Here is a 26,858-nt window from a genome sequence, read left to right as displayed (position 1 = left end):
TTCCTAAAGCAGCTACTGTGCACTCTAAGGTTTCAAAGCAGAAAAGTGTGGTCACTACCAGTAATTACTTTTGCAGATGACAGATGCAAATTTCATAGATACTTAATATATATAATTAGTTTGCCCACTAACAGACAAATGATGCTTTTAGCTAATCTGACTTGATTTTGGTTCTGGTTTAACCCTTCTTTTCTTGCCTGCAGTTCTCTTAGTAGGGATTAGTGTGACTTTTTTTAAACGCACTTGAGGCCATTCTTTACCATATAAAACTCCAGTAACTCTGCCACATTTATAAGGGCAAAAGGTATGTTTTATGTTTCATACACATGTTCACTAATAAGCTTGAATGTTGTATTTTACAGATCTCTCAAAATCTAGCTCTTTTTTAAAAGTATTGTCTGCTGTGGAAGGGCTTTTCTGTCCTATGTCCTTCTCATCTTTACCTAGAAGGGACTGCTCTGAGTGGTGCAGACTGCTGGGGGCAATCTGTGCTGTTAAGCATAGTCCCTGTACTGGCATTTTCAGCAGTAAAGTGAAAAAGCTGTCTGCTGGCCAGAGGCTCCTCCTGCCTGGGAGAACAGTGGAGGTCTATTTTTTTTTATTTTCTTATATGTAAGAACATGGTCCTAGATCTTTGTTCTTTTTGGCTTTTGTGAATATGCTACAAAACTTGAGATATCTTAATCTTGCTTTATGCAGCTGAACTTTCACTGTGTTCATTTCCAAGTGTGTTATATGGAGGACTTTCTAGCTGATTATCTCTAACATTCCTGTGACAATTCACCACAGTGAAATTGACATAGATGTTAATGCTGAAGTGAGACATTACAGGATGTGTGGTTAGAGCTTTCCCCCCATGTCCCTGTTTTATTGCTGTTGCAGTACTTGGAGTAACAATCTGGTCTCAAACCAACTTTAAATTGTTGTCTCCGACATTCATGTAAAGGCAGACATTACTCCAAGTTTTCAACTTCTCTACCTCAATACAGTCTTGGGTTAGCTGACTTCAGCTGGTTAAACATTGCCAGACACAATCTGGAAGCTTATGAAGCTTGCACTTTTATCAGCAGTGCTCTTCCATACAGATCTTCTATATTTAGTTCTATTTCTTAGCCTCCTGTGATGTGAATATCAACCAAATCTTACTCTAACAGATCTCCGTTGCCACAGTAGTGTCATATAATATCCCAAAATCTCAATTCAGTTGTTAGACAACCCACTATTTTCTTTTTTTTTTTTTTTTTTTTATAAAAAGAAAAAGATATGATTCTGGAAGGTTTTGCAGTTGATGTGAATGCTTCCACAGCCAGTGGCTGGAGGTCTTGAACTGCTTCAGTTCTTAGCAGAATCTAGGAAAGGTTGGACTCCCACATTTCCTCTGCTGGAGAATTTCAAACCAACTCTTTCAGCCCCAGTTCTGCTAGAGAGGACTGTCCCTTTGACTGAGCTCATTCACTGCTACTCAGTCTAAGATGAGAAAAACTTTCACATTCAACCCTTGCAGAAGACACCTGCATTAGGGAAGGCTTCTCTTAGAGGCTTCTGTGATGATAGACTACACTATCATTAGCCTGATCATTAGAAAACCAACAATAAAGCCCTTAGCTAGGAAGATGAGGAATAATATTTCCCTCCATAACCAGATCAACAGTAAAGAATGTTATCTCTTTGCAGAAAACAACCTTCCTTCACAAAGCCCTTTTCTCCAGAAGCCTTTATTTATTCCAGCTGCTTCAGCAGTCATAGTAAGGCAGTCATAGGTGGACTGGACAGGAACCGACCTACCGCTCACCTAAACTGGTCCTTCCCTGAACTCACCTAAGTACATGGTTTCCCTGTTCTGTTCCTAAATTTCCTTTCATTTATTTCACAAAATATGAGTGAGGGAAATGGAAGTCTTCACAAGTTTTCTGCTCTGATTGCATGAACTCTTGTAAAATTTATGGTAATGTCAATGCATGCACAGTTATGAAGAGTGTGCCAATATTAGATATGGTTTTGTGGTTATGGAGGATATTATTTCTCACAAACAGTTGAGCAGATAGGATAATTCACAAATAACATTTCAAAGAGAAAATTATGGGAGGCCTAATACAAGCACTATGCTCCTGAACTGCCACTCTTAGAAATAAATAAATGAATGAATGAATGAATGAATGAATAAATAAATAAATAATTAAAATGCCTCCAGACATCCCTTCCAACCTCAGCCATTGATTCCTTCTTCTGAGTGCAAGTTCAAAGTGTTAACACTGCTGTTATTCTTTCTGTTCGGCTTTTCTGAGATCCACTTCAGATAACTAGCCTGAAAATAAAGAGTTTTTAAGAGTAAAGTAACAAATGAACCATCAATCCTTTATTTTAACAAGATAAAGTCTGCAGCAAAAACATGGCTTTCCATTTCAGCAGTGAGGTCATGGAAGAAATCATTTCACCTAGTAATTTCCATGGCTCAGGAATCAGGAAAGCCAGAAGGTCTGAAATTGAAGTTATGTAATGTAATGAAAAAATATGATTATGTTCTGCTTACACTATGGTCTTTGAAAAATACCCATTATGGGAACTAAATATCAATTCAGAAGGGCTTTTAATGGTGGAAATAAATGTACAGGAGCAGATTTTTCAAAGTGCACAAACACTCTCAGAATTCTGAAAGAAACCTGTGGTGCAGAGAGACGATTTCAGAAAGAAGCTGTCCTTCTGTAGTCTCATGCTTGCCAAGTAATTTGGAATGACAGAAGTTTCTCAACTGCCAAGAATAAATTTAGAAAGAATGATGCCTTGAATGATCAAAAGTGCCTGCATAAATGACTTTATTTTTCAGAAGTTTTGGACACCTCCAGTTTGAGAGACCCTAAAATTGGTTCTCTGGGCCCAGTTCAAAGCCAATGCTAAGAGTGGAAATACTTCCTTGTAACTCAAGGCATTTGCACATTCAAAGTGTTAGATCAACACAGTCCTTAGAATAGAAGTTAAAGTAACTTGAGATGAATAAGCAGACTTGTCTTCCTCAGTTTAATACCTTTTCAGTTGCTTTAAAAGAAAAAACAAACCAAACCAAATATTTTTTTATTATTTTAATTTGTAATTATGGGAGGAAAAAGTAGAATTACCTTCATTTTATAGAAAACTAATCAAAATGTTTTTACCATTGCCTTCAGTTAGTCCACAAAAAGATCTAAGACAGATATTGGAAGTATAGAAGTGCAAATACATATTTGGTTTTCCAACTGAGGAAGCTTGAACTTTGAACCTGATCAGAACTCCCTCATTGTTGTGTTACATCACAGTCTGCCTTCAGTCTCCCCATTTTTGCTGAGTTTTAAAATACTAGTATTACTGCTGAGAGATTGGCCTGACTACATGATATTGTTCCAGCTCTTTTTGTATCCTGATTCTTTGTAGAGTTGTAACATAGATAAACATAGCCTTGACAGAAGAATCCTGTCACTAATTTCTTATTCTTATATAAATCTCGTCATTGTATATTTTAAGTTAATTTCCCAGATGGGCTTTAGCTCTCTAAGAGTTCTGTACTAAAGCTTAGTATCTCTGCCTTTAGTAATAGGTATCCATCTTGCCCATCACCCAGTTGTTTGTGAGTCTCAAAATGGAAAATTATTTACTTTTCTCTGTACTGTTGCTGCTTTCCTCACTGTCATTTCTTTAAAACATTCTTCACTGATTTGGATTTTTGTGAAGTTCCCTGTTCTAGCACTGTGCAGTGGTAGATCAATATCTAAATGACTTGTTTGTTTGTTTTTCTTCTATGTTTCTATCTTCAGCCACTCAAAATATTTTGGAAGTTCTTTCTGTGCTTAGCAATCCAGTATGCACATAGTCCCTGGAACTGCATGTGAAATGCAGAATATATGTCAACAGGTAATTTATGACTCCCCAAGTAAAATGACATCACTAACACTGTGACCATGCTGCCTCCCACAGTCCACCAAAAACTTTTCCCTACTTTGAAGGGTCATTTATGAAAACAGAAATGGGAACTTGAATATCTAAATATTTTTGATTACCAGGTCCATTAGGTGCAAGAAACTGCAGTCTGTGGAAAAATAATTGCTATCTAATCTTCCATATTGTATACTTTAACATTAAAGGACTTTGATGGATGTATTTGCTGTCCTTTGCAAGACATTTTGATTAGAGAGTACCAGGGAATATACTTGTCATCAAAAGACAATATCACAGTTATGCCTCTGTTCCCTCAGCCAATTTTTATCTAGATGACAATGTAATTATTTTGTTTCAGAATAATTAGGATTACATTAAAATATCAAGTGGTGAATTGATCACTCTTCTGTCCTGACTTAAATGCTGGAATTCATGAATGACAAAACAATTAATTTTTTTCTAGTTGCCCTGACACTATTTTTATCTATGAAATAGTTTTCGTCAACAAGGAACATATTGTAGGTGTTGTAAATAAATTTGATAATTTGGAGAACATCAAACATTTGAAATACAACTTAAATACAAGTATTTGGCTTTGATGTCTTTTAAATATAAATATGATTATTTTGAGACTCAAATTAAAACCCCACAGTTTATTTTGACATTGTATTCTGGAATATGCAACCAAGAGAACCCTGACTATTCTTTGCTTCCCATTGCTTGCAGGAACTATAGCTCAAGTTAGAATACATACTCATTAACAATGCAAGTGAGACGGCTAAAATAAGCTTATTTATTTCACTTGTCAGGGTTAGGGTTTTTTGACCTGCTTTCTACAACTTACTGAAGGCTAGCCCAAAACTCACAATGCTTTCACTTGATGCAGTTGGGATCAATTTTACTTAATCATTTTGGTCATTTTAACACACTAAATTATGGCTTAGACAAACATTTGACTTCATGCCTAAACTATTTAAGGATTCTAAGGACAATTTTTAAATGTGACTCCTGTAGATTAGTCATGTTAAGGAAGTTCTATGAATTAAATAAACAGATTAATTTACAGAACTTTTCAGAGGGTCATACAAAAATTGTACATGATGGATCATAATCTCTCTTTTTCTCACACTTATACAAGCCTTCATCTGGAGAAAATTTGTAATGAAAACTGTCATTTAAATTGTTTTCCCACTGAATAAGGCAGATGACACAGAAGATAGATACATAGATTCCTATCCACTTCATAAGAAATTGGATATGGCAGTATTAAGTAAGTCTATGGGGAGAATACAATAGGGGTATTCCTCTAACTCACAGAGCTAAATTCAGCTTTGTGGCATGACTGCATAGCTAAAAAATTATTTCTTCATTGGTAGTTGTAACTGATTGGGGCAAGGCTGACCTGAGACCAGGGTTTCATGTATGTACATACCCAGGAGAATGTAGTTCCATGGACAAGACACATTAACAGACTGCAACTTCTCGGGATTACTTTACCCAGTGAACACTACCATCGGTTCAAAGTGGATTCCTTAAATACAAGCCAGGGCATTCCCCCTTAAGTAGTTTCTTATCCATCTCACGTGCCTGGTATTAATTCCCAGCTTATCCAGCTACGGTTTATTTTGTAGGCTGTAAACAGCTCCCTGAGAGGAATCACAGTGGGTAAGTGAGGCATCACAGTAACCATTTTCCTGCTACTCCAACTATTTTGTTTAGCTTTTTTAGATGTACAGCATGTTCACTTCCAGAAATTATACTCTCTTCTCTTCAAAAGAACATTAAAGGCAATATTTGTGTCAAGCCAGCAGAGCCAGCTGTTTAATTTGCCACAAAAACCTATGAAACTCTTCAGTAAGTATATATCATCATTAAAGTTGCAACAGACGGTTAACAAGGAAAAGGGATAGAATAAAATTTGTGGAAGGGGCTTTTCTGGGGAATATGTGAATTCCTTAAGCTATTGCATTGCTCTGAACAATGATCATTCAGAATTAAAATCAGATCTGTTAAGCAATTATTGACACTAATCTTCAGAGCTTTCCAGGAAAAAAAAAAAAAAAGAAAAAAAGAAGAAGAAAATCAAAAAGCAAGTCTTTACTAGTCTATTGTCACATGCATCTGTAAGTTAATCAAAGTGTGGAATAACAGAAGGAGGTATCATGATTCAGCAGTAAGTGTCACAGACTGATTTTGTGGTCAGGACTCTACTGAATGTATGGTCATATATGTGGATAATGCCAAGATAAAGCAACATTTAATAAACCCATTGCTCATATCCCTGTAGAAATTAAAACACAAAGCAGCTTATCCCTGTCACAGTGGAAATGAGAAAATAAGGATGCAATGTTCCTTGATAATTACACTTATCTGTTACCATAAGTATACCATATGAATTGGAATTGGAATTGGAAATGTGTGTTATAAAATAGTCACTGAGATAATGCCTCGACTGTATCGAAAGATAGACTAACATACATTACACATGTTTTTTTAATACTTTGGGTACTATGTGGAATTGCCAAGTAAGGGTTTAAATATGCAAATTTTAGGGTAAAATCTTGGAAACATAAAATATTGCATGCAGAAACAAGAAAATACAAATTGCAGACATTTTGTGAAGGTAAGAGATTTCCTTGTGCTGTACACTTAATTGGTTCGGCATGACACAATATATGTCTTCAAGTGTTCCATCACAGAGATATTACCCACATTTTTTTTAAGTTTATAAAGAGGCATTTTCAAAAAATCATACTTTCCTCTATGCTCAAGAAGAATAAAGTAAAGCAGTTCCTTCTCACAGAAAAACCTGGCATTTTTTATAAAGCTCTTGCTGAGGAAACCAGTCAATGAATCACTAGCTCTTGCAGTGGGGAAGGGAAAACTTAAGCAATGTTTGCTAGTCTAGTGTAGTCAAAAAAGACCTTCTAAATAACGTAGGGTTAAAAATGGCTTTAATCTTCTTTCTTTTACTCCCTAAGCAGAACAACCATAAAAACCACCTGTAGTACCTTGTACAAATGGGTACATTTTTTATAGCCATTAAAATCCTATAAACTAGGGAAGTGCATAATAACTGTTATTACAAAAGCAATTGCTATAATCAGTTATAAAGATTTTTTTTTCTGCTTTAGCTCTCATGTTGTCACAATTTTTTAAACCTTAAGAACAGTATAATTTATGGTTTTTCCCCATTTCATTCTATACTAGGTTATGGAAATGCATGTGGATGTATGAGAAATTACTGCCCTGATAGTTTATACTTTTAAATACTTAAATATTATGTCATGTACAGCATGATATTTAAAGGGATACTCAGATGTTCTTATTTACTGAGCAGGTTGTATAACATGAGAAATGTGGCTGCTTTTACTGTACTCACATATTATGACTCTTAGCCCGCAAGGCTTGTACAGCTTTCATGCATTGCCCTCTTTAAACTCCTTTTAAAAAAAATCTCATAGGTCCAAACCACTGCAAATGTTAGAATGCTTCTCAGAAACCTTTAAGCTTCTTCACTTACCAACATTTCATATCCTGTATGAAGTTCCTTAAATATTTGTTTATAAATTCTGCTTTTCAGGACAATACATTCTAGGTCACATATTTGTCCTGGCATGGTCTTCTTTCTAAAATAGCTTGAAGACAATTGAAATTAACTAAAAATCATATTGGAATAGTTGAGTATACACAAATAACTAAATAACCAGAAACATACAAATAAAGTTTGAAAGTTTTAGGAAGTCCTTTATAGTAACTTTGTCTTTCATTCAGTGTAAGATTAAATGACTACCAGATAACTGAGTATAAGCATTATCTGCTAGATAATAGAGGTATACTTATACAGAGGTATACTTATACAGTTATGAGGGCTGGGTTGTTTTTTTTTCTTGTTTCATTTGGGTTTGGGCTTTTTTTAATATATAAGGTTGTTTAAGCTCAATTTTTTGTATATTTCTACCTATGTAATTCCCAAACTTCAAGTCTTACATCCAAGTTACTCTGGCATTTGTCTTCTTTTACAAAATATCCCACATACCTTAATGTACATCATACCAAGAAATGAAGTTGTTGTGCCCCAAAAGCTTTTGAACCACACTGGGTGACTGCATGAAAACACTAATAGTGACCATGGACTAAAAATAATCTTCCCATTCTCTTCTCACTGGACAACCTGAGTTACCTGGGGAGTTTGGTTTTTTGTTTTGTCTTTTTTTTTCCCCAAACCAACCTATTTGTTACTTTTTTGTGTTCTCCCATACTTACATTTTATTAATTATCTTCTCCTGCTTCAGCAAAATCCATTATATGGTGTAGCTTCTGTGGTCCAAATGAATTCCCAGAAATCCTTTCTAGTGACCTTTCCTCATTAAATTTTGAAAAGAAACACATTACCCTTAATAAAGACCCAAGATTTACTGCAACTGTTCATGGATAAACCCAAACTGCATGAAGTTTCTTGTGGAAGAAGAAAATTTATTGAGATAATTTCCTATTTATTATCTCTCTAATTCACCTGGCACACCTTCTTGCAGTCCATCGTATTTTCAAAGTTGGAGTCAATGACACTATTCAGAATATGTTTCCTGGAGGATTCAGTCTATCAGTTATGAATTATTGGACCTCACACCTGTTCTCCTTCATGAAATATTAATCCTACAGCTCCTTTGGATATTCTCAACCACATTTTTGATACTGGAAATGATTCAAAGAAATGACAAAACTGCCTTGCAATGATTCTGATGATTGCTGGAGTCTGAAAACAAACATTTTGTCGCCCTGTTTCCACTGCTTGTGCCACCAGTGATGTAACTAGTAGTGCCGTCCTAAATACTGCTTGATTTGCAAGAGTACATCATAGCTGTTTCACATCTGGGACAAAATGAGCTTCCCCTGAGCACCACTTGCATTAGTTTCAGCATACAATCCACTATTTACAACTATTGGTTTTTTCTACTTTTATTAAGATGAAAAGTACAGTTTTGCTAGGAGATTAAGAAACAGAGATCAAGCTGCCTAGGCAGGCAAAAGTAAAATAAACACCCCTACCTTAATCACCAGATGAGAAACTATGATATTCATGAGTACCTGAAGAACAAATATATACACACACACACATTTATATGGTTATACGTGTGTCTGTGTATATATATATATACTGAGCTTTAACATTTCCTTAAAGAAAACAATTTCTTTAAGGAGACAGCTTACTTCCACCAGTCCTAAAAACTTCTTTTCTGTGGCCTACCTTCAAAGTAGAAACATTGCGACAGATTTCCTTTTATGCTCAAGGTTAAAACATATAACTCATCAAAATAGGATAACTTTGTCTAAGCTGAACTTGTCTAATCAGAAGAAAGGATGCTTGTGACGTTACCGAATTTACATCACAAAAGGTGATGGGGATCTTAGTTTGATAGATATATTTCATTGGGAAGCAAAAATGATCCCTTTGTTTACTTATTCTTTGTTTACTCTCTGATTATCTCTCCTCTCCCTTCCACCAAAAAAATTTCTGCAGTGCTTTCAATAATATGAAAATAGACCAAGGGCAAGCAAAAGCTGTCATATTGTTGTTGTTAATGTATTGACTATGGAGAGGTGCTCAAATAGTATCATGAACCTATTATGGCAGTTTTTGATATATGGTCAATACAAAATACATCACCATGAGATGAGAGGATCCAGTTAGTGTAATCATTATCATGATGACACCTGAATGGGCTCCTGACAGTAGGAATATAAGGAGCACACTAAATCCTCTCAGGAATCTCAGTATTTTATCCATATCTGTAACTTTCCCCAGTCACTGTCTGCCCCCAAAATAGCTTTTTTTAGGTACTCAGGATAGTTGTAATCCTTCAGCACTTTGCTCTTTCCCATTTGGTAACCTATATGTAGACTTTTGTATTTCTTCAAGTATAGGAGAGAATATAAATGAGATTAACGATGGGAAGATTTGCAAGAACATCATTACATACTTTTTTTTTTTTCCATTTTCTATAATTCATGTGCAAATATATAATATATGCCTTGAAAATATTTAATTAGTAAGAAACAAAAAGCAAATCCATGTTCCTGGTGATATCATGCCACATATTTTTGTTTATTTTTCTAACGGAGAAAGCTAATAGCAAAAAATTAATGGATTCTCTTAAAATTTGCAGGCATGATTTTCTGATCATCTGTATTTGGACTGCTGTATCCTGATTCTTTTTATCAAAAATGAGATTGCAATGGGGATTCTTGTGTGACAGTTGCATGTCTAAGGTGTACCCAAAGGCCAAGTACAGCTTGGAAAGGCTAGTCTCACATCTCTTGTCCTGCAAGCAATTTATCCAAGCAGTTCTTCACAGGTGCAAAGCTGCTTAGTGATCTGATGTGTTGCTGAAGGACCCTATCTTTTCTAAAGCCAAGAGAGTTGTCTGAGTGATGTATACATGTACCAGATGGAATAATGCACAGGAAAACACACAGTTTATTTAATATACACTACAGTGCTTTGGCATTTTCATAGTTGTGGTATGTCGAGAAACATTACTGAACATATAGAGCCATGTCTAACGGGCTTTGATTTCCAGGCATTAAACAACAGTTGCAACTATTAGCATTTAAAGCAATAATGGTATGTACAACCCACCTGAGGGTGACACTATAATTCTAACATAGCATCAGGTTAAGGCATTGTGAAGCAGCTCAATTATATGACATGTCATATACAGGACAAAAACGCAGATTCAATTTGGTCCTGAGTGAATGGTGATAAACATTACACAGTCAATAAAGCTTTACTTAAGAAGCTCCTATCTTCAGGCACAGCCAAGAGTAACATACAAACCTCAAGGAACATTGCTATGTATGTAAGAACAGATCCTTCAGAAGAGTTGGTCACTGTGAAGTGTCTGTCACTGAAACATATTTCACTGAATATACGAACAGAGGAACACTGCTTTACGTGACCTTGATTGATGTATCTGATGCCTCCACTTCCAATACAGTATAGTACAGAATAAAAACATTTTCCTTTCCTCCAGGGAAAAAGTGAAAGAGAAGTAAAAGGCCAATCTGCACTTCACAGGTTTTATTGAAGTGAACTTTTAAAACAAAATAATCAAGAAAAAGTGTTAAGTATTAACCTTTAAGAAAGAAAGAATGTTAGATTTTTAATCAAAACTGAAACAAGACTCTTTTAATTATATTAAATATTAAATATTATCAATACTGGTAATATTAATATGAAAAGCAATCAATAGAGAGTAATCTGATGCTAAGACACCATTGCTTTAGGATATATTTTTTGCAGCATAATTTCCCTGAAGCATGTAGAAAGTTGTTACAAGATAGACCAAACTTCCCCATTTCCCCATGAGCCAGTTTAAATTTTCCCACAACATTTTACGTCATGCTAAACGTAAGAGGTTTTTCATTAATCTTTTAGTTTTTAGGTATGCCTATAAACTACTATTATGTGCATATATACACACACGTAAGCGTTCCTTTTCCTTTTTGAAGATAATAACATATGTCTCTTTTGAAATAAATGTCTCCACAACAGTAAATACAATCTGTTAAAATTAAAGCGACTTGATCTACAGCCACTGTCTTAGACTTGTTGGAATTTATTTGCATGCAAATCTGTACTTCTTTAAAATTATGCATTTAAAAGAGAAACTTTCTGAAGTTAGTGACAGAATATTTGAGAAAATTTTATGAAGTGTTAGAAAAGATGTGTTATAAGGTGAATGGCTTAATTTTATTGTTTATTCATGTCTATTGCATAGTCTACAGCTTCCTGTTGGGGGTCTTTCCAGACAGAACATAGGGAACCTATTTTATCTTCCCTCTTACTGTACTTCCCAATATCTGTCCAAGTCAGTTACCAACTGTGTCTTTACCATATATAGCACTCTGCTCTTAAATCACAGTGGCCTCCTGGAGCACATGAAACTTCTGCTTCCTTAGGTAGCCCAGTTGTCATTGAGAGCAGGACAAAATTAAAGTATATCATCTCACCAGCATTCGATATTGTTGATCTTCCCTAAGCCACTAACTCAACATCTCTGCTAGAGACCAGTTCTTAGTATTTCTTTTACAGAACCCCATAAAAAATTGGCCTGGAATATAATTAAATATAAAAAGGGCTAGTAAAACCAAAGCAAAGCAAAGCAAACCAAACCAAACCAAAACAATACTTAAAATGAGATCATTGTGTGAAAAAATAATTTCTACTCTTATAACAAACACAGCTGCCAGCTTGTAATGCTTTGTTATCAGATTAGTCAAAGAAAGATTTGCAAAACAGCACCATCATTGGTGATGTTCACTGAGTATCTGGAATGGTTCTACCTCCTCTAAACAGCAGCTTTCATACCCATACTTGTTTCCACTCTGATTGAATCAAATTTTAAATGCTCTCTGCTTTGCCCAGGAAAGGCAGGGGAGCTATTATTTACAAAAAGCACATTTTAATTCAGAGGTGGAAAGATAATCTAAAAATTGATTAAGGAAACTCACTTAGGGGGTTTTATGTGCATAGCTTATCAACTCTTGTAGTGTTTAGTAAGGTGGAAGGTGTGATTCTAACCAATGCTGTTTCAAGGAACTGGCAGGAATTCTGTACACATGGCTGGCATGGTACCACTAGGAACATGGATTTGCCTTTTTTTTTTTTCCTCAGGAAAAGAATTTCAAAGCATTTATTATACATACGTACAGGAATTATGGAAGATGAAGAACAAGAAGACTGTACATTGTTCTATCACTTTGCAAAATAATCTTGCTATTAATAGCTAATAACTCACAGCTTTGCAGTGCAGGCAGTATAGTGAGTAATAAATAAGAGACATGAAAGAATTGGAAGCTGCAGGGAGGTACCCATGCTAGTTTATATTCAATGCACCTGTTGACTTTGTAGGGAAGATGTAGTAAGAAAAAGAGATGCTATTTCATGAAGAACCTGTAGTACTGCATACCGTCTTGGAATTACAACAGGCATCATCTTGAAGTTAAAGACATGTTTCACTCATGAGCACATGGGCCAGTCCTTCAAGCCTTTTCTTTGGTTTGGGCCTTCAACATACCAAAGGTCTGAGCAGACCCATGTTTATATAGCTTATGTGATCAGACACCAAAACATTTTTGCAAATCAGTATTCATCATCAGTGTGGTTTTCTCTGAATCTCAGCAGGCAATTTCTAATGACAGATTGATCATACACAATGTTCCTCAAAGGGTGAAAAGGAGACGTAAATTTTCATCATTCACTCAGATGGCTTCATAGTTATTTTCTTTTTTCTTTTTCTATTTGAAGGTGATTTTGCTGAATGGGGATGTTGGGTATTTCTATCTTACATGATGTTTTAAGTGTCATATGTTAGGTATTACAGTGAGCAGGGAAATACCTCTTTGTATAACCATAAGCACATACATCCCAAGGACGATAAAACATAAGAACAGAATTCATGTTCAATAACAAAATTTGCTATGGATTGATTAGTATTATAATTTAAACCTGGTTTGAAGAACTGATCATAAATAAAAGGGAAAAACCCAACAATACAACTAATAAAGACTCCGGTGCATCAAAAAACCATAGCTGTATGTCTAACTTTTAAAGTTCTAGTACAGAGTATAACAGACTAAGTCTGAACTCTAAATTTCATTCTACAATGTCATAAAGTGGAAACTAATAAATCCAGATTTGTTTTTGTAATAAACTCTAATTTTATTTGTTATTTACTGAGAAAATTGTTATCAAATGGAACCAGGCATAAGCATTTTTAAATGAATGTAAACCAGAGGTATTTCAAGTAGTATTCAACAGAACTAGTCATCTCCCTGAAACAATACATTGTGGATGATAAAAGTGGACATGGATTGAAGAAGTGATCAGATTCACTTGTGGAAGAAAAATCCAGCTAATACCTGTATCATTTAACACCTGATTTGTTCCATGTCCTCCTCCTGGCATCTGCCAGCAGTCACTTCTGGAGAGGCAATGCTGGGCTGGATGGACTTTCAGTCTAGCACGGTATAAACAATATTATGCTTTTACTGTTTCTTAAAATACTAATTGGGATATAGATACTCATCTGGACGTGAGTCACAGGCACTCGTTGCGTGTTGTGGTGTTACAAGAAGGCCTGAAGGAAGACTTTGCTGATTCAGGATATTTCACAGGCAACAACAGGCCACATCACCATCCGGAGATAACAGTTTCACTCGCAGCACTTTGCCAGGCTTTGATGGCCTTTCTGTATCCAAACAAAAATGTCAACACTCAGTCCTTTGGGAATGATGATTTGGGCACTGCACAGAGTTAGGATGTTTCACTAAGACAGCTGGCCCAGCCCAACATAAAATTCATCAGCTGAGCCTGGAACACAATTTATGTGTCTTGGCAGCTAATGTTTTGGCAATGCGCTTGTGATAATCTGTAAACCATTTTGTATTTGGCTATCAGCCTCCGTCAGTGCTCATGTTTTTTCCAGTTTTCTTCAAGCCAAATTAGTCTGTTTTCTCAATATCACCAACACAGACTGATCCATGTGCACGTCTGTGACAAAATATCTTACAGCTGCAAGAAAGGAGGCTAGACATTTGTAGACAGTAGGTCTTGAGAAGTTTCTATGTAGAGCCAAGTGAAGTTTTCTCAAAAGTCAAGGAAAATAGTTTTAATATAATTTATTCTCCTGATTTAGTTAAAAATTGGATAGAATTAGTTAAAAAATCGGATAAATTAGTGAAATATATTTTAAAGGGTGATTGAAACGCTCTCAGAGAGCAATTTTTTTAATGAAAAATAACATCTTTTCCTTGATTTCTGTTTCACCATGAAAATAAAATCGGGACAAAAATACTGGTTGAAAACAAGTCATTTTATATATAAATTTACCTAAGTTAATAATCCAACGCTAAACACTACTCATGCACATGTAATTTCCAGTCAGAGAATACTTTTCAGCTGGATGTGGTTTTAACTTGCTAAGTACCACTTGGCTTTTCTTTTTCCCAGATTTTGTAGAAATCTTTTGCATTAATGCATGGATTCTTAGGTTTCACAGAACAAATGAAATTGGAAGTAGGAAACATGATCAAAGGAGGTTAGAATAAAAGAAAAAAGAGAGCCATGTTTTTCTTTGCCATTTCATAACCAGTACTAGATAAAGTGGCATTTCATGCCAGCCTTGTGGACTAAAGTAATGATATATGAAAATGCTGGAATTATCTTACTTCAGGATGAGAAGAATTGTTCCCTGAAACTGCTGCCTTCACCACTCCTTACACTCTTAAAATTCAAGAAAACTAGGTAGATATTTTCTTCACTGTAATTTTTTTAATTTCTGAAATGTAAAGTTGTATTTTCTTGAGAATAATAAAAACAATCAGGAGGCCATTTCCACAATCGCCAACAGTAGGAAGTATTAATCCATCTCAGGCCGCTGCTCCATTTCACTTGGTCCTATTGCACATATGCCATACAGTTAATTTATAAGGATTAGCCATCTTTCCAGCATCTCCATCTGGACAGTCAGATGTCCAGAAATGGTAGACTGCCATCAGAAGCAGCAGAACTGGTAAACCCACATTTGCTTGCAGAAATTTCTGATTTTGCTTTGGTGACGTCTGACATTAAATGATGGTTTTGGCTCTGTCTGCACACTGCTTTTCCAACCCATAACTAACATGTCTGCCTGGCACTGGCTGAGTGAAATTGCCGTGAGGCCAAATAGCATACATAAACTATGGCCAAGAAAATACAGCCATGCCAATGCAAATGCCAAACCTGGCCACATCGTTACTATGGCATTGCTTGGATCTAGGCAAAGTGCTATCCAGGGAGACTGGGACACCCTTTAGCTTTTATAGTGTCTGTGACTGTCTTTGGAGAAAAGACTCATTTAGTAGCAGCTGTTGACAGATTATCACGGAACAGAGTTTAGATTAAAAAGTGAAAAATTAGAGCACAAAAGATATTGTACAAAACAAGTAGAACCTCTTTTTAAAATCATCTTTTGGCTAATCTGTGAGTATCAGAATTGTCTTTATGGGCACCATATATACTATTTGGATTTGGAAAGACAGTCCAAAACCAGCTGGACCAAACTAATGACTATCTGGAATTGCTGGACTATATCAGTGCTACAGTATGGAGGTATGGATAGCTAAATCTTTATTTTGTCCCGTAAAATTACTGGACCAAGCTCTGAGTTTGAATAACTGAGCAAACACCACAGAATTAATCTAGTTTGTTTGCCAGTATGATTGATCTAGATCAAAGTTTGCATTTTTGAAGCACAAGGGTTTTATTGTATACCATGTATCACCAAGGACCTCAAATGAAGAACAGAATTTTCAAGCCAAGTTATGATCACACTGGATTTCTGATGAGGTCCCTTAGAAAATATAGTATTTTGAGTAGCTTAGTTTAGGGAACAGCTGTTTTCAGAGTCAAGCTGAGGCACCTGCAGTCCTTTTGAAAGAAAATTGTTTTGGGAGACATTGTAAAATAATTTGGTGTCCACTGCAGAGCAGACTCCTAATACCAATTTTGTAAATGTAAATATTCTAATCCCAGAAGTGCTGCACTGACCTTCCATATTGATTTTGTGCACTTTACCAAGATTTTTAGAAAATATGAACCATGGATTTTGAAATACAGTGCTGCATTGCTCCACTTCAAGAGCAGTAACAGTCACTTCTAACATGTAAAAGCTCTCTTGGGACAAAAACTCTTTGCTTATGATAAATTTTCTTTTCTTTCCCTTTTCTCTCCTTTCTTAAAAGAAGACACTTAAAACATCAATTTCTCCATGGGAAATGCAGGTAATAAGATGGCAATGTTAGCCCTTAACAATATGAAAAAAAAAAAAAAGGCATAACAACACTGTGGGAAATTATCTGCATTTTCCACCCTTTCCTCAGCCTGAGCAGAACATCTGCAGTGCATCAATAAGACAAAGAGAGCATCTCTGGAGACGTCTGTGATGGCACTTAGTCTTAATTGGAAACTGATTTTCATTTCTTCTGAAAGCATCATTCCACATAATGTATTTCTTTACTGGTAGAAATCATAAATGTTATTTTACAAAGCACTTTAAACCATGACAGATAAAAATGTAATATAAAAGAGTCTCAGTTTCTTATTCCACCTGATCCAGGCTAAGCAAATGACACCTCAAATGCTTTCCAGTCTTTGTTGTCTTGTGTGGCATGTTGTATTATGTGTGTAAAAACTTGTCATGCCATTTTATACAAAGATAAGGAGCTATATAAAAATTTATATGTATCTCTGAGACACAAAGAAATTTACCTCATGATCTCCTAGGTAAATATTTCTTTCTGGGAAGAAATTAAAGCATTGATTCTAGCTTTAGCACTACTTCCAAACCATATTATTTTCAGAACAGTTTTTGTTACTTAGCAAGGAGATTGTGTGGATGATTAGAATTTATTTTTTTTTTATAGTGTCCTTTTTTCTGGTATTAAACACAAAATGAAATCATTGAATAATAACCAGACTATTAATTTGGTGTGTCAGTATTTACAAAATTCTTCTAATAAATTCCTTTAAGTATCAAATTCTTAAGTGCAATATGTATGTACAATCTTTTCATGAAAAAAAAAAGTTTAAAAGTTGATTAACTGTGAGAGATTTGAGAGATTTACATCTGTGATGGGGACATGACTCAAAGTACATGAAAGCCAATGGAAGAAAATTTGTGTTTAATGGATCAGGCCCTAAATGCAAACCCAGCAATAGACATCACTTTTCCTAACTACAGGTCAGTAACAATTTGAAAGAAGGGTACAGGGCAATGATTTCCAAACTTCCTTGTACAACACATGAAACCTGCACAAGAAACAGTGTGTAATATTTTGCTCCTTTTTACAAACACAGGCAAGAGCAATGGTGTCTTCCTGAGGCCATTAAATCACAGGTTGGGTTTAGTACAATGTTCTTTAGCCTAACACCAGCCTATTAAAAACAGTTGGTGATATCTTTAAGATCAGTTCAAACAGAAAAAAGAAGAAGATTACCAAGTTTTACAAGATAAAGGCTTAATGATAGGTCCATGTCCCATGAAATCAAAGTGATAAAAGAAGGAACATGATTCAAAAGGTGAGAATAATATCAATATTATTCATGGAAATTTAATTTGATCTTAGTATTTTTAACATGAAGTGTTGATCTTTATCTTTATTCTGTTTTTGTTGTATTGGTATTTTTTGAAACAGAGTGGTACCATAATGTCAGCTTTAAAACCTTTTAAGGCTTGTAAAAGCTTCTATTCTGTTGAAATGTACTTAGTACATATTCTGAAAACATGCAGCATAGCAAGTTCTTTTTGTGCTAGATTTTTATGAGTTATGTTAATGCTGATGGAGTGCAACATATTTCTTAACATCCTTCTAATGGGGAATCTACAGAAGAACCTGCTTTCATTGCCATGAAATCCACACATTCATTACAAAACTATTTATTAGCATTCCCTGTTTGCATCTAGACCATTGCCCTTTATACCACATCCTCAATGTTTTTCATCCAGTCCTTGGCATCCTCTGCATGGAAACAGAAGTGCTTTACTGATTCATAGCGTGGGTTGTAAATCAAGATTAGCCTCCAATCTACACAAAAAAGACTTTGAATGGCTTTGTAACAAAATCTACCAGAACTTAATTTTATTACATGAAACAAACAACTTGAAAATCCTATGGATATGATAGTAAAATATCCATTATATGAAATGATGATTCATAAAATGAATGCCTAGAAAATATGTAGACAGCTGTTTGACATAATGTCTTCCTCAATAAAACAGAGTTTTAGTTCAAAGAGATCCTGTTTATTTCCAGCCTTTGAATACTTGTGACTCAAAGTCTTCTTCGTTAGCAAAGGCATTGTCTTGAGGCTGCCATCTAAATATTTGTAATTTAGGATTGTTTAATGTATCAAACATTTATCTGTGGCTGTTATGTCTGAAACGGGAATAGGGATGGTAATATACATGCAATTCAAAATAATATTCTTATTTTTGTTTTTCAGCTAATGAAGACTCTGAAATAAAGTCAAATAAAGGGAAAAAAAAAACCAGTTTCAAAGCAATGATACTTTTACTAATGAGATAATGGTATTGTAGTGGCATCACTTACTGCATTCAAAAGACCACACAGTTCACAGACATTATAGCTTCTGAAAATTAACAAATGAGCTAAAAGGAGAAAAAGCTTTGCTTATTAAGGAACTAATTTATTTAATGAATGTAAAAATGAATGATGAAATTTTTTTTTATATAGTTATTTATTAGAGCACCATTTGTTTGCAGAAGTGTTGTTAATACATGTAAAAGACACCACATACTGCCTCTTCCCAACAAACATGTTTCCAGTATTTAACAGTAACAGCTACATGGAAACATTTGGGGCATTTTAAGGCATTTCTCCTGTTAAAGTGCAATACCCTTGAACATGAAAACCTATTTTTATATTTTCTGAAGAAAAAATATATTACGCTGATTCATGGTAGGAAATAATGAATTAAGAGCTAAGCTTGTCTACAGCAAGCTGTTTTATCAGGATCTGTGGATCCTTAGGGATCACTGACTTCTTTGTACTACCTAGATTTTAACTTAAATGCATAAATGCATATCATTCAACTACCATTGCATCAAATATGTTTAACACCACAGCACATAGCAAAAAAGCATGGAAATTGCATTAAGAAAATTACACTGAGACAACTGTGGCAAAGTCACGTAAAAAAGACTAGTGGACAGACCTTTAAACAAATGAAGGTCCTGTGATATCAATGGACCAAAGTTCATACATCAGCTGAAAACTGACTCATTGCCTTCGCCTTGCACACCACACCTGACTTGGAAAAAAGTTTGCAGTCTATATTTCTGTACAACACCTCTCAGGAGAACAGTCAGAATAAAAACATTGATAATCAGTTCTGGGATCACAGAAGATCAACTGTACTCATTACTTTATGAGCATGCATACTTAAAGACAATAATTTCTCTTCTGTTCTGACCGTATAGGTTCAGTAGTGCTTGTAGTAGTGCTGGTAACTGAGTCTGTGCTGTTGATACAGTTGAATTTATAACACTTTATGAAAATCAATTAATTAAATATTTGGATGAACCTATGAAGTAAAGGCAACAGCAACACATTTTATAAATATTTACATAGTTAATACGTGTAAGTATTGACAGAAATAAGAGAAATTGAAGAGGAATGAGCTAAAACAAACAAAAATTCCTTTCTGCTTTATTATCAATACTTCAGTATGCAGTTCAGTCATTTTAGCACTACATTTTGTAGCTGAAGTAATCTTTTCAAAATTTAGAGGTTCTCATTCTTTTTTGAAAAAAAAAAAAGCCATTTCCACTTCTCTGGAAAACTACCTCCTACTTTCCACAAGGAACTGAAAATTTAATTTTTTTAAAGGCAAGTCTACCTCTATGAGGGCTGTCAAAGTAATTTCTCAGGCCAGAGGGTCTTTAATCCAATATTTCTGATTTGGAAAGAATAAAACAAATTCAACAAATCACAAGGTCATGTCCTCAACTGGTGAATTTCCACCAAACTTGCTGATCCATCATAGACCCAGAATTGCATAAACCTATCCACTTCAGAAGAGACTCCAATGTCTGCCAATGTTAAATTATGATTTTTGGTGTGCTAGAAACTTTGTCTAGTCTATTCAAGCTTTAGTTTTAACTGTGGCAAGCAACTAACTGTTCTTCATAAACCACACATAAACTCTTTGTGATTTATTTTTTTCTGAGCAAAACAAGGAAAATAATGTTACATATTAGAATAAGGACTTAGTCAGATGATTTATTTAAGGAGGAGAGGGCTGGCTGATGGAAAAGCTGTAGGTTTTTTGCCTGAACTAGAAAAAGTGTTAATGACCTAAATATATTAATTTGTTACTTGATCAGATTTGGAGGGTAAGTCTGTAATTGCAATATACGAAGTTATACCCCAAATTTAATTATTATATACACATGAGTTTCATTAATTTCATTATATCCATGAATTTCAGTCATCCAGTTTCATTTCATTCATTTGCAGGGAATAAGGAAAGCTTTGGAACATGGCAGGCAAAGACAGAGAAGTGTAATAGTTTAAACATGTGTGGTGGGTTGACCCTGGCTGGATGCCAGGTGCCCACCAAAGCTGCTGGGTCACTCCCCTCCTCAGCTGGACAGGGGAGAGAAAATATAATGAAGGGCTTATGGGTCAAGATAAGGACAGGGAGAGATCACTCACCAATTACCGTCATGGGCAAAACAGACTCAACTTGAGAAAATTAGTTTCATTTATTACCAATCAAATCAGAGTAGGGTAATGAGAAATAAAACCAAATCTTAAAAAATGTTGCCGCCACCCCTCCCTCCTTCCCACGCTCAACTCCACTCCTGATTTTCTCTGCCTCCCCCCCGAGCAGCGCAGGGGGACAGGGAATGGGGGTTGGGGTCAGTTCATCACACGTTGTCTCTGACACTCCTTCCTCCCCAGGGGGACGAGTCCTCACACTCTTCCCCTGCTACAGCGTGGGGTCCCTCCCACAGGAGACAGTCCTCCATGAACTTCTCCAATGTGGGTCCTTCCCACAGGCTGCAGTGTTTCACAAACTGCTCCAGCGTGGGTCCCTTCCATGGGCTGCAGTCCTTCAGGCACAGACTGCTCCAGCATGGGTGCCCCACAGGGTCACAAGTCCTGCCAGAAAACCTGCTCCAGCGTGGGCTCCTCTCTCCACGGGGCCACAGCTCCTGCCAGGATCCTGCTCCAGCGCGGGCTTCCCACAGGGTCACAGCCTCCTTCGGGCATCCCCCTGCTCCGGCGTGGGGTCCTCTCTGCCTGGGCTGCAGGTGGAGATCTGCTCCCCCGTGGACCTCCCTGGGCTGCAGGGGGACAGCCTGCCTCACCAGGGTCTTCCCCACCATGGGCTGCAGGGGAATCTCTGCTCCGGCGCCTGGACCATCTCCTCCCCTCCTTCTGCACTGACCTGGGGTTCTGCAGGGCTGTTTCTTTTAACATATTCTCAGTCCTCTTTCTGGCTGCAGTTGTTGTCACATACCAACTTTTTCGCCCTTCTTAAATCTGTCCTCCCAGAGGCACTACCACTGTTGATGGACTCAGCCTTGACCAGCAGCAGGTCCACCTCAGAGCCGGCTGGCATTGGGTCTATGGGACATAGGGGAAGCTTCTAGCAGCTTCTCACAGAAGCCACCGCTGTAGACCCCCCACTACCAAAACCTTGCCATGCAAACCTGATACAATGTGATTATTCACAGATGTGGAGACTCTCTCTGCTGCATGGGTATAGTGTCTCACAAGCAAGAAGTGTTCATTATTGAAGTCTTACAGGCACAACTATAATACAAGTGCATGAAAATAATGTTAGTAATCATCAACAGTATGGGAATTACAGTTTATCACAAAATAGTATGAAAACCATGAAGCCCTACCCCCTGATATCACTGACAATTCAAACATTCTGTAATTACAGGACCATTACAGGAACATCTGTTTTCCACTCCAGAATCATTTTACTCACTTTCCATGGTGAAAAAGGTACTATACAATTTGTGGAGAAATATAGCATTCTTAAGTATTATTAATCTTATACAGTTTCCATCTATAATGGATGATTGCTTATTTTTGCATCTTAATTTACAACCTTACAACTGTGTAGGAATAAATTTTTGTATTTCCTACACTTTGTTTGAAGAGTTATCCACAGGAGAAAAATAGACATTAAAAGAGAAAGTTGAAGCCTATTGTATTTTCCATTTCCACTTTCTAAACTCCCCTTTTAGAATAATGGAAATACTGATATTTTCTTTGAACTCATATAACTATGGAAGTATTCACACAGTAGGGACCCTTCTCAAGTCTGTCTTATAGCTATTTTAAAGATGGAAAAGGGGAACAATAAGAATATTTACTTTCAAACCAGCTACATGAGCTATAAAATGAAGAAATATCTGAGAAATGCCTCACATTAGTCACTGTATACAGCTAACAATTATCACTCCTTTTGTTAAACACATAATTACAAAGTTCTCAGAACTATGAAATCTATCAAAAAAAATATGATTAATTACAGACATTCACATAGCCTGTTCAAAGAACGCTGTGATTGTACTAGTGTTCCTTGAAGACACTGACAGAGGAAGGTGATGATTTCAGGCTGTGTAGTCTTTCATAGTAATAATAAACAGAGCATGTAGAAGACTCCGAAACAAAAAAAGAAATCACTAAGCACAGCCAGCACAGCAATCCAAAGCTACTGGGAAGGTGCTCTAGAAGACAACCAAGGATTCTCCTGATATGAGAGAATTTCATGAGTAGACAAGGCCAGTAACAACTCCTACATCCAATGACTGTCTGTGGTTCAAAAGGAGATATTTTGGAATGAAGGCAAATATCCTGGGCTTCAGCTTTCTTTATGAAAAAACACATCCAATACACTTTCTAATCACTTTTGAATAGTCCTAAACTATGCAGATGTCTAAAGCATTTGTGTTCCCAAGAAGGAGAGATAGAGGACACTAACATATCAACATCTACTGTCCTTTCCCTCCAGTTTCTTAGAATTAAAGAATGCTTTGGGTTGGATGGGACCTTTAATGATCATCTAGTCCAATCCCCCTGTCATGACCAGGGACATCTTCCACTAAATCAGGTTGCTCAAAGCCCCACCAAGCCTGACCTTGAACACTTCATGTGATGGGGCATCCATAACCTTTCTGGGCAACCTGTTCCAGTGTCTCACCACCCTCACTGTAAAAAATGTCTTCCTTTTGTCCAATCTAAATTGACCCTCTTTCAGTGTAAAACCATTGCCCCTTCTCCTGCCGCCAAAGGTCTTGTCAAAGAGCCTTCCTCTGTCTTTCTTACGAGCCCCCTTTATGTATTGAAAGGCCACAATAATGTCTCCCTAGAGCCTTCTCTTCTCTACGCTGAACTACCCCAACTCTTTCAGCCTTTCTTCACAGAATAGGTGTTGCAGTCTTCTGACAATTCTCATGGCCGTCCTCAGGACCCACTCTAACAGCTCCATATCTGTCTTGTGCTGGGGATCCCAGAGCTGGACACAGTACTCCAGGTAGTGTCTCATGAGAGCAGAGTAGAAGGGGGGAATTACCTCCTTTGACCTGCTGGCCATGTTTCTTTTTATGCAGCCCAGCATATGACTGGTTTTCTGGGCTGCAAGAGCCCACTGCCAGGTTATGTCTAATTTTTAGTCCCCCACTATCCCCAAGCCCTTCTCTGCAGGGCTGCTCTCAATCCATTCGTTCCCCAGTTTGTGTTGATGTTGGGGATTGCCCCAACCCAGGTGCAGGACCTTGTACTTGGCCCTGTTGAACTTCATGAGGTTCACGTGGGCCAACTCCTCAAGTCTGTCAAGGCCCCTCTGGTTGGCATCCCTTCCCTCTAGCAAATCAATGGCACCACTCAGCTTGCTGTCATCTGCAATCTTGCTGAGGGTGCACTCAATCCCACTATCTATGTCATTGATGTAGATATTAAATAGTACTAGTCCCAGTACAGACCCTTGAGGGACACCTGTCATTACTGGTTTCCACTTGGACATTGAGTCATTGACTATAACTCTTTGGATGTGGCCATCAAGCCAACTCCTTATCCACCTAACACTCTAGAAGTTCAGGTAGATAAGAACCCTAGCTCTTCCCTTGCCCACTGACACAGTTACTCCATTGTAGAAGACCACTACATTAGTCAGACATGATTTGCCCTTAGGGAAGCCATGTGGCTATCTCGAATCACCTCACTGTCCTCCATGTGCCTTAGTATAGCTTCTGGGAGGATCTGTTCCATAATGTACCCAGGCACAGAGGTGAGGCTGACAGGTTGGTAGTTCCCAGGGTCCTCCTTTCTACCCTTTTTAAAAATGGGTGCAATGTTTCCCTTTTGTACTCACCAGGGACTTCAGCTGACTGCCATGACTTTTCAAATATCATGGAGAGTGGCTTGGCAACTGCATCAGCCAATTCCCTTCAGGACTCTGGGATGCATGTCGTTGGATCCCATGGGTTTGTATATGTTCAGGTTCCTCAGATGGTCTCAAACCTCATATTCTTCTGTAATGGGAGGGACTTCATTCCCCCAGTCTCTGTCTTGATTTTGAGGGACTTGAGAGATGTGGGAAGATAGATTACCATTGAACACTGAGGCAAAAAAATTGTTGAGTGCCTTGGCCCTCTCCACATCAGTTGTCAACAGATCTCCTGTCTTATTTACCAAGGAGGATACATTTTCTTTAATCTTCCTTTTCTGGCCAACATACTTGTAAAAGGTCTTCCTATTCATTGCATCCCTTGCCAAATTCAGCTCCAACTGTGCCTTAGCTTTCCTAATCCCATCCCTATACATCCAGGTAGTGTCCCTATATTCTTCCCTGGATACACATCCCTGGTTCCATTGCCTTTGCATTTCCTTCTTACACTTCAGTTTGGCCAGGAGGTCCTTACTGAGCCATGCTTGTCTCCTGCCTTTTTTGCCCAGTTTCTTACAGGTGGGGATTGAGAGTTCTTGGACTCTAAGAAAAATGTCCTTAAAGGGCTGCCAGCTTTGTTCATCTCCTTTGTCCCTGAGGGCAGTTTTCCATGGAAACACATTCACTAGTTGCCTAAACAATTGTAAATTTCCTTTCCTCAAATTCAGTGTCCTGACTCTACTCTTCACCTGGCCCATATCCCTCAAGATTCTGAATTCCATCTATCATTGTAGCCTAGGCTGCCACCAACCTTGACATCCCTAATTAGTTCTTCCATGTTGGTGAGCAACAAACAGTTCCAGTAATGCTTCTCCTCTGGTCAAACTGTGTACTACCTGGATTAAGAAATTATCCTCGACACTCTCCAAGAGGCTCCTGGACCAGTTACAGTTTGCTGTTAACATTTTGCCAGCAGATATCAGGGTGACTGAAGTTCCCCAGCAGAACCAGAGCCTGCGAAAATGATGCTATCCGCAGTTGAAGTAAGAGTGCTTTGTCTACAGGTGCCGCTTAGTGGGGCAGCCTGGAATAAACACCAAATAAGAGGTTGGTGTTGGCTTGGCCCCTCATTTTTACCCATAAGCTCTCAACCACTTCATCATTGTTTTTTCCAAAACAGCTCTGTGCAGTCAAACCATTCTCTTACATACAGGGCAATCTCTGCCCGCCCCCACCGCTCTTCCCTTGCCTGTCCCTTCTGAACAGTTTATAGCCACTGATTACAGTGCTCCAGTCATGCAATTCATCCCACCATGTTTTTGTGATAGCAATTACATTTTAGCTTTTAATCTGCACAATGGTTTCCAGCTCCTCTTGCTTGTTACCCATGCTGCATGCATTGGTATAGTGGCACTTCAGCTAGGCAATTGACCATGTCATCTTTTTAGAGAAACATGTCCTAATTCCTTTGAGGTGTTTCAGAGGTTTTTCCCTCTTAGTTCCTAACACATCAGCAGCCCCTAGCTTTTCTCTGTTGCTCAAAACTCCACCCCCTTGTCCCACTAAATCTAATTTAAACATCTCCGTATAAGTCTGGCCGGCTTGTTGGTGAAGACCCTCTTTCCCCACTTGGTCCGGTGAATCCCATCAGCTCCCAACAGACCCAGTTTCTCAAAGGTACATCCATGATCATAGAAGGCAAAGCCTTGAGTATGGCACTAGCTACACATTCACCTGTTCAGTTCATCTCCTCCTTTCTGAACACCTTACTCTGACTAGGAGAATAGAGGAGTACACCACCAGTGCTCCAGATCCTTTTAATATTGCTCAAAGTGACATATAGTCTTTTTTTTATGGTTCTAAATTGCCTTGTTGCAGTATCATTGGACCCTACATGGAATATTAGGAACAGATTATATCTAGGATTCGCCAGGCTCAGCAGTCTGTCAGTGACATCGTGAATGCAAGCTCCTGG

This window comes from Buteo buteo, chromosome Z (assembly GCF_964188355.1).
Source record: "Buteo buteo chromosome Z, bButBut1.hap1.1, whole genome shotgun sequence".
Lineage (NCBI taxonomy): Eukaryota > Metazoa > Chordata > Aves > Accipitriformes > Accipitridae > Buteo > Buteo buteo.
This window is presented reverse-complemented; position numbering follows the sequence as displayed.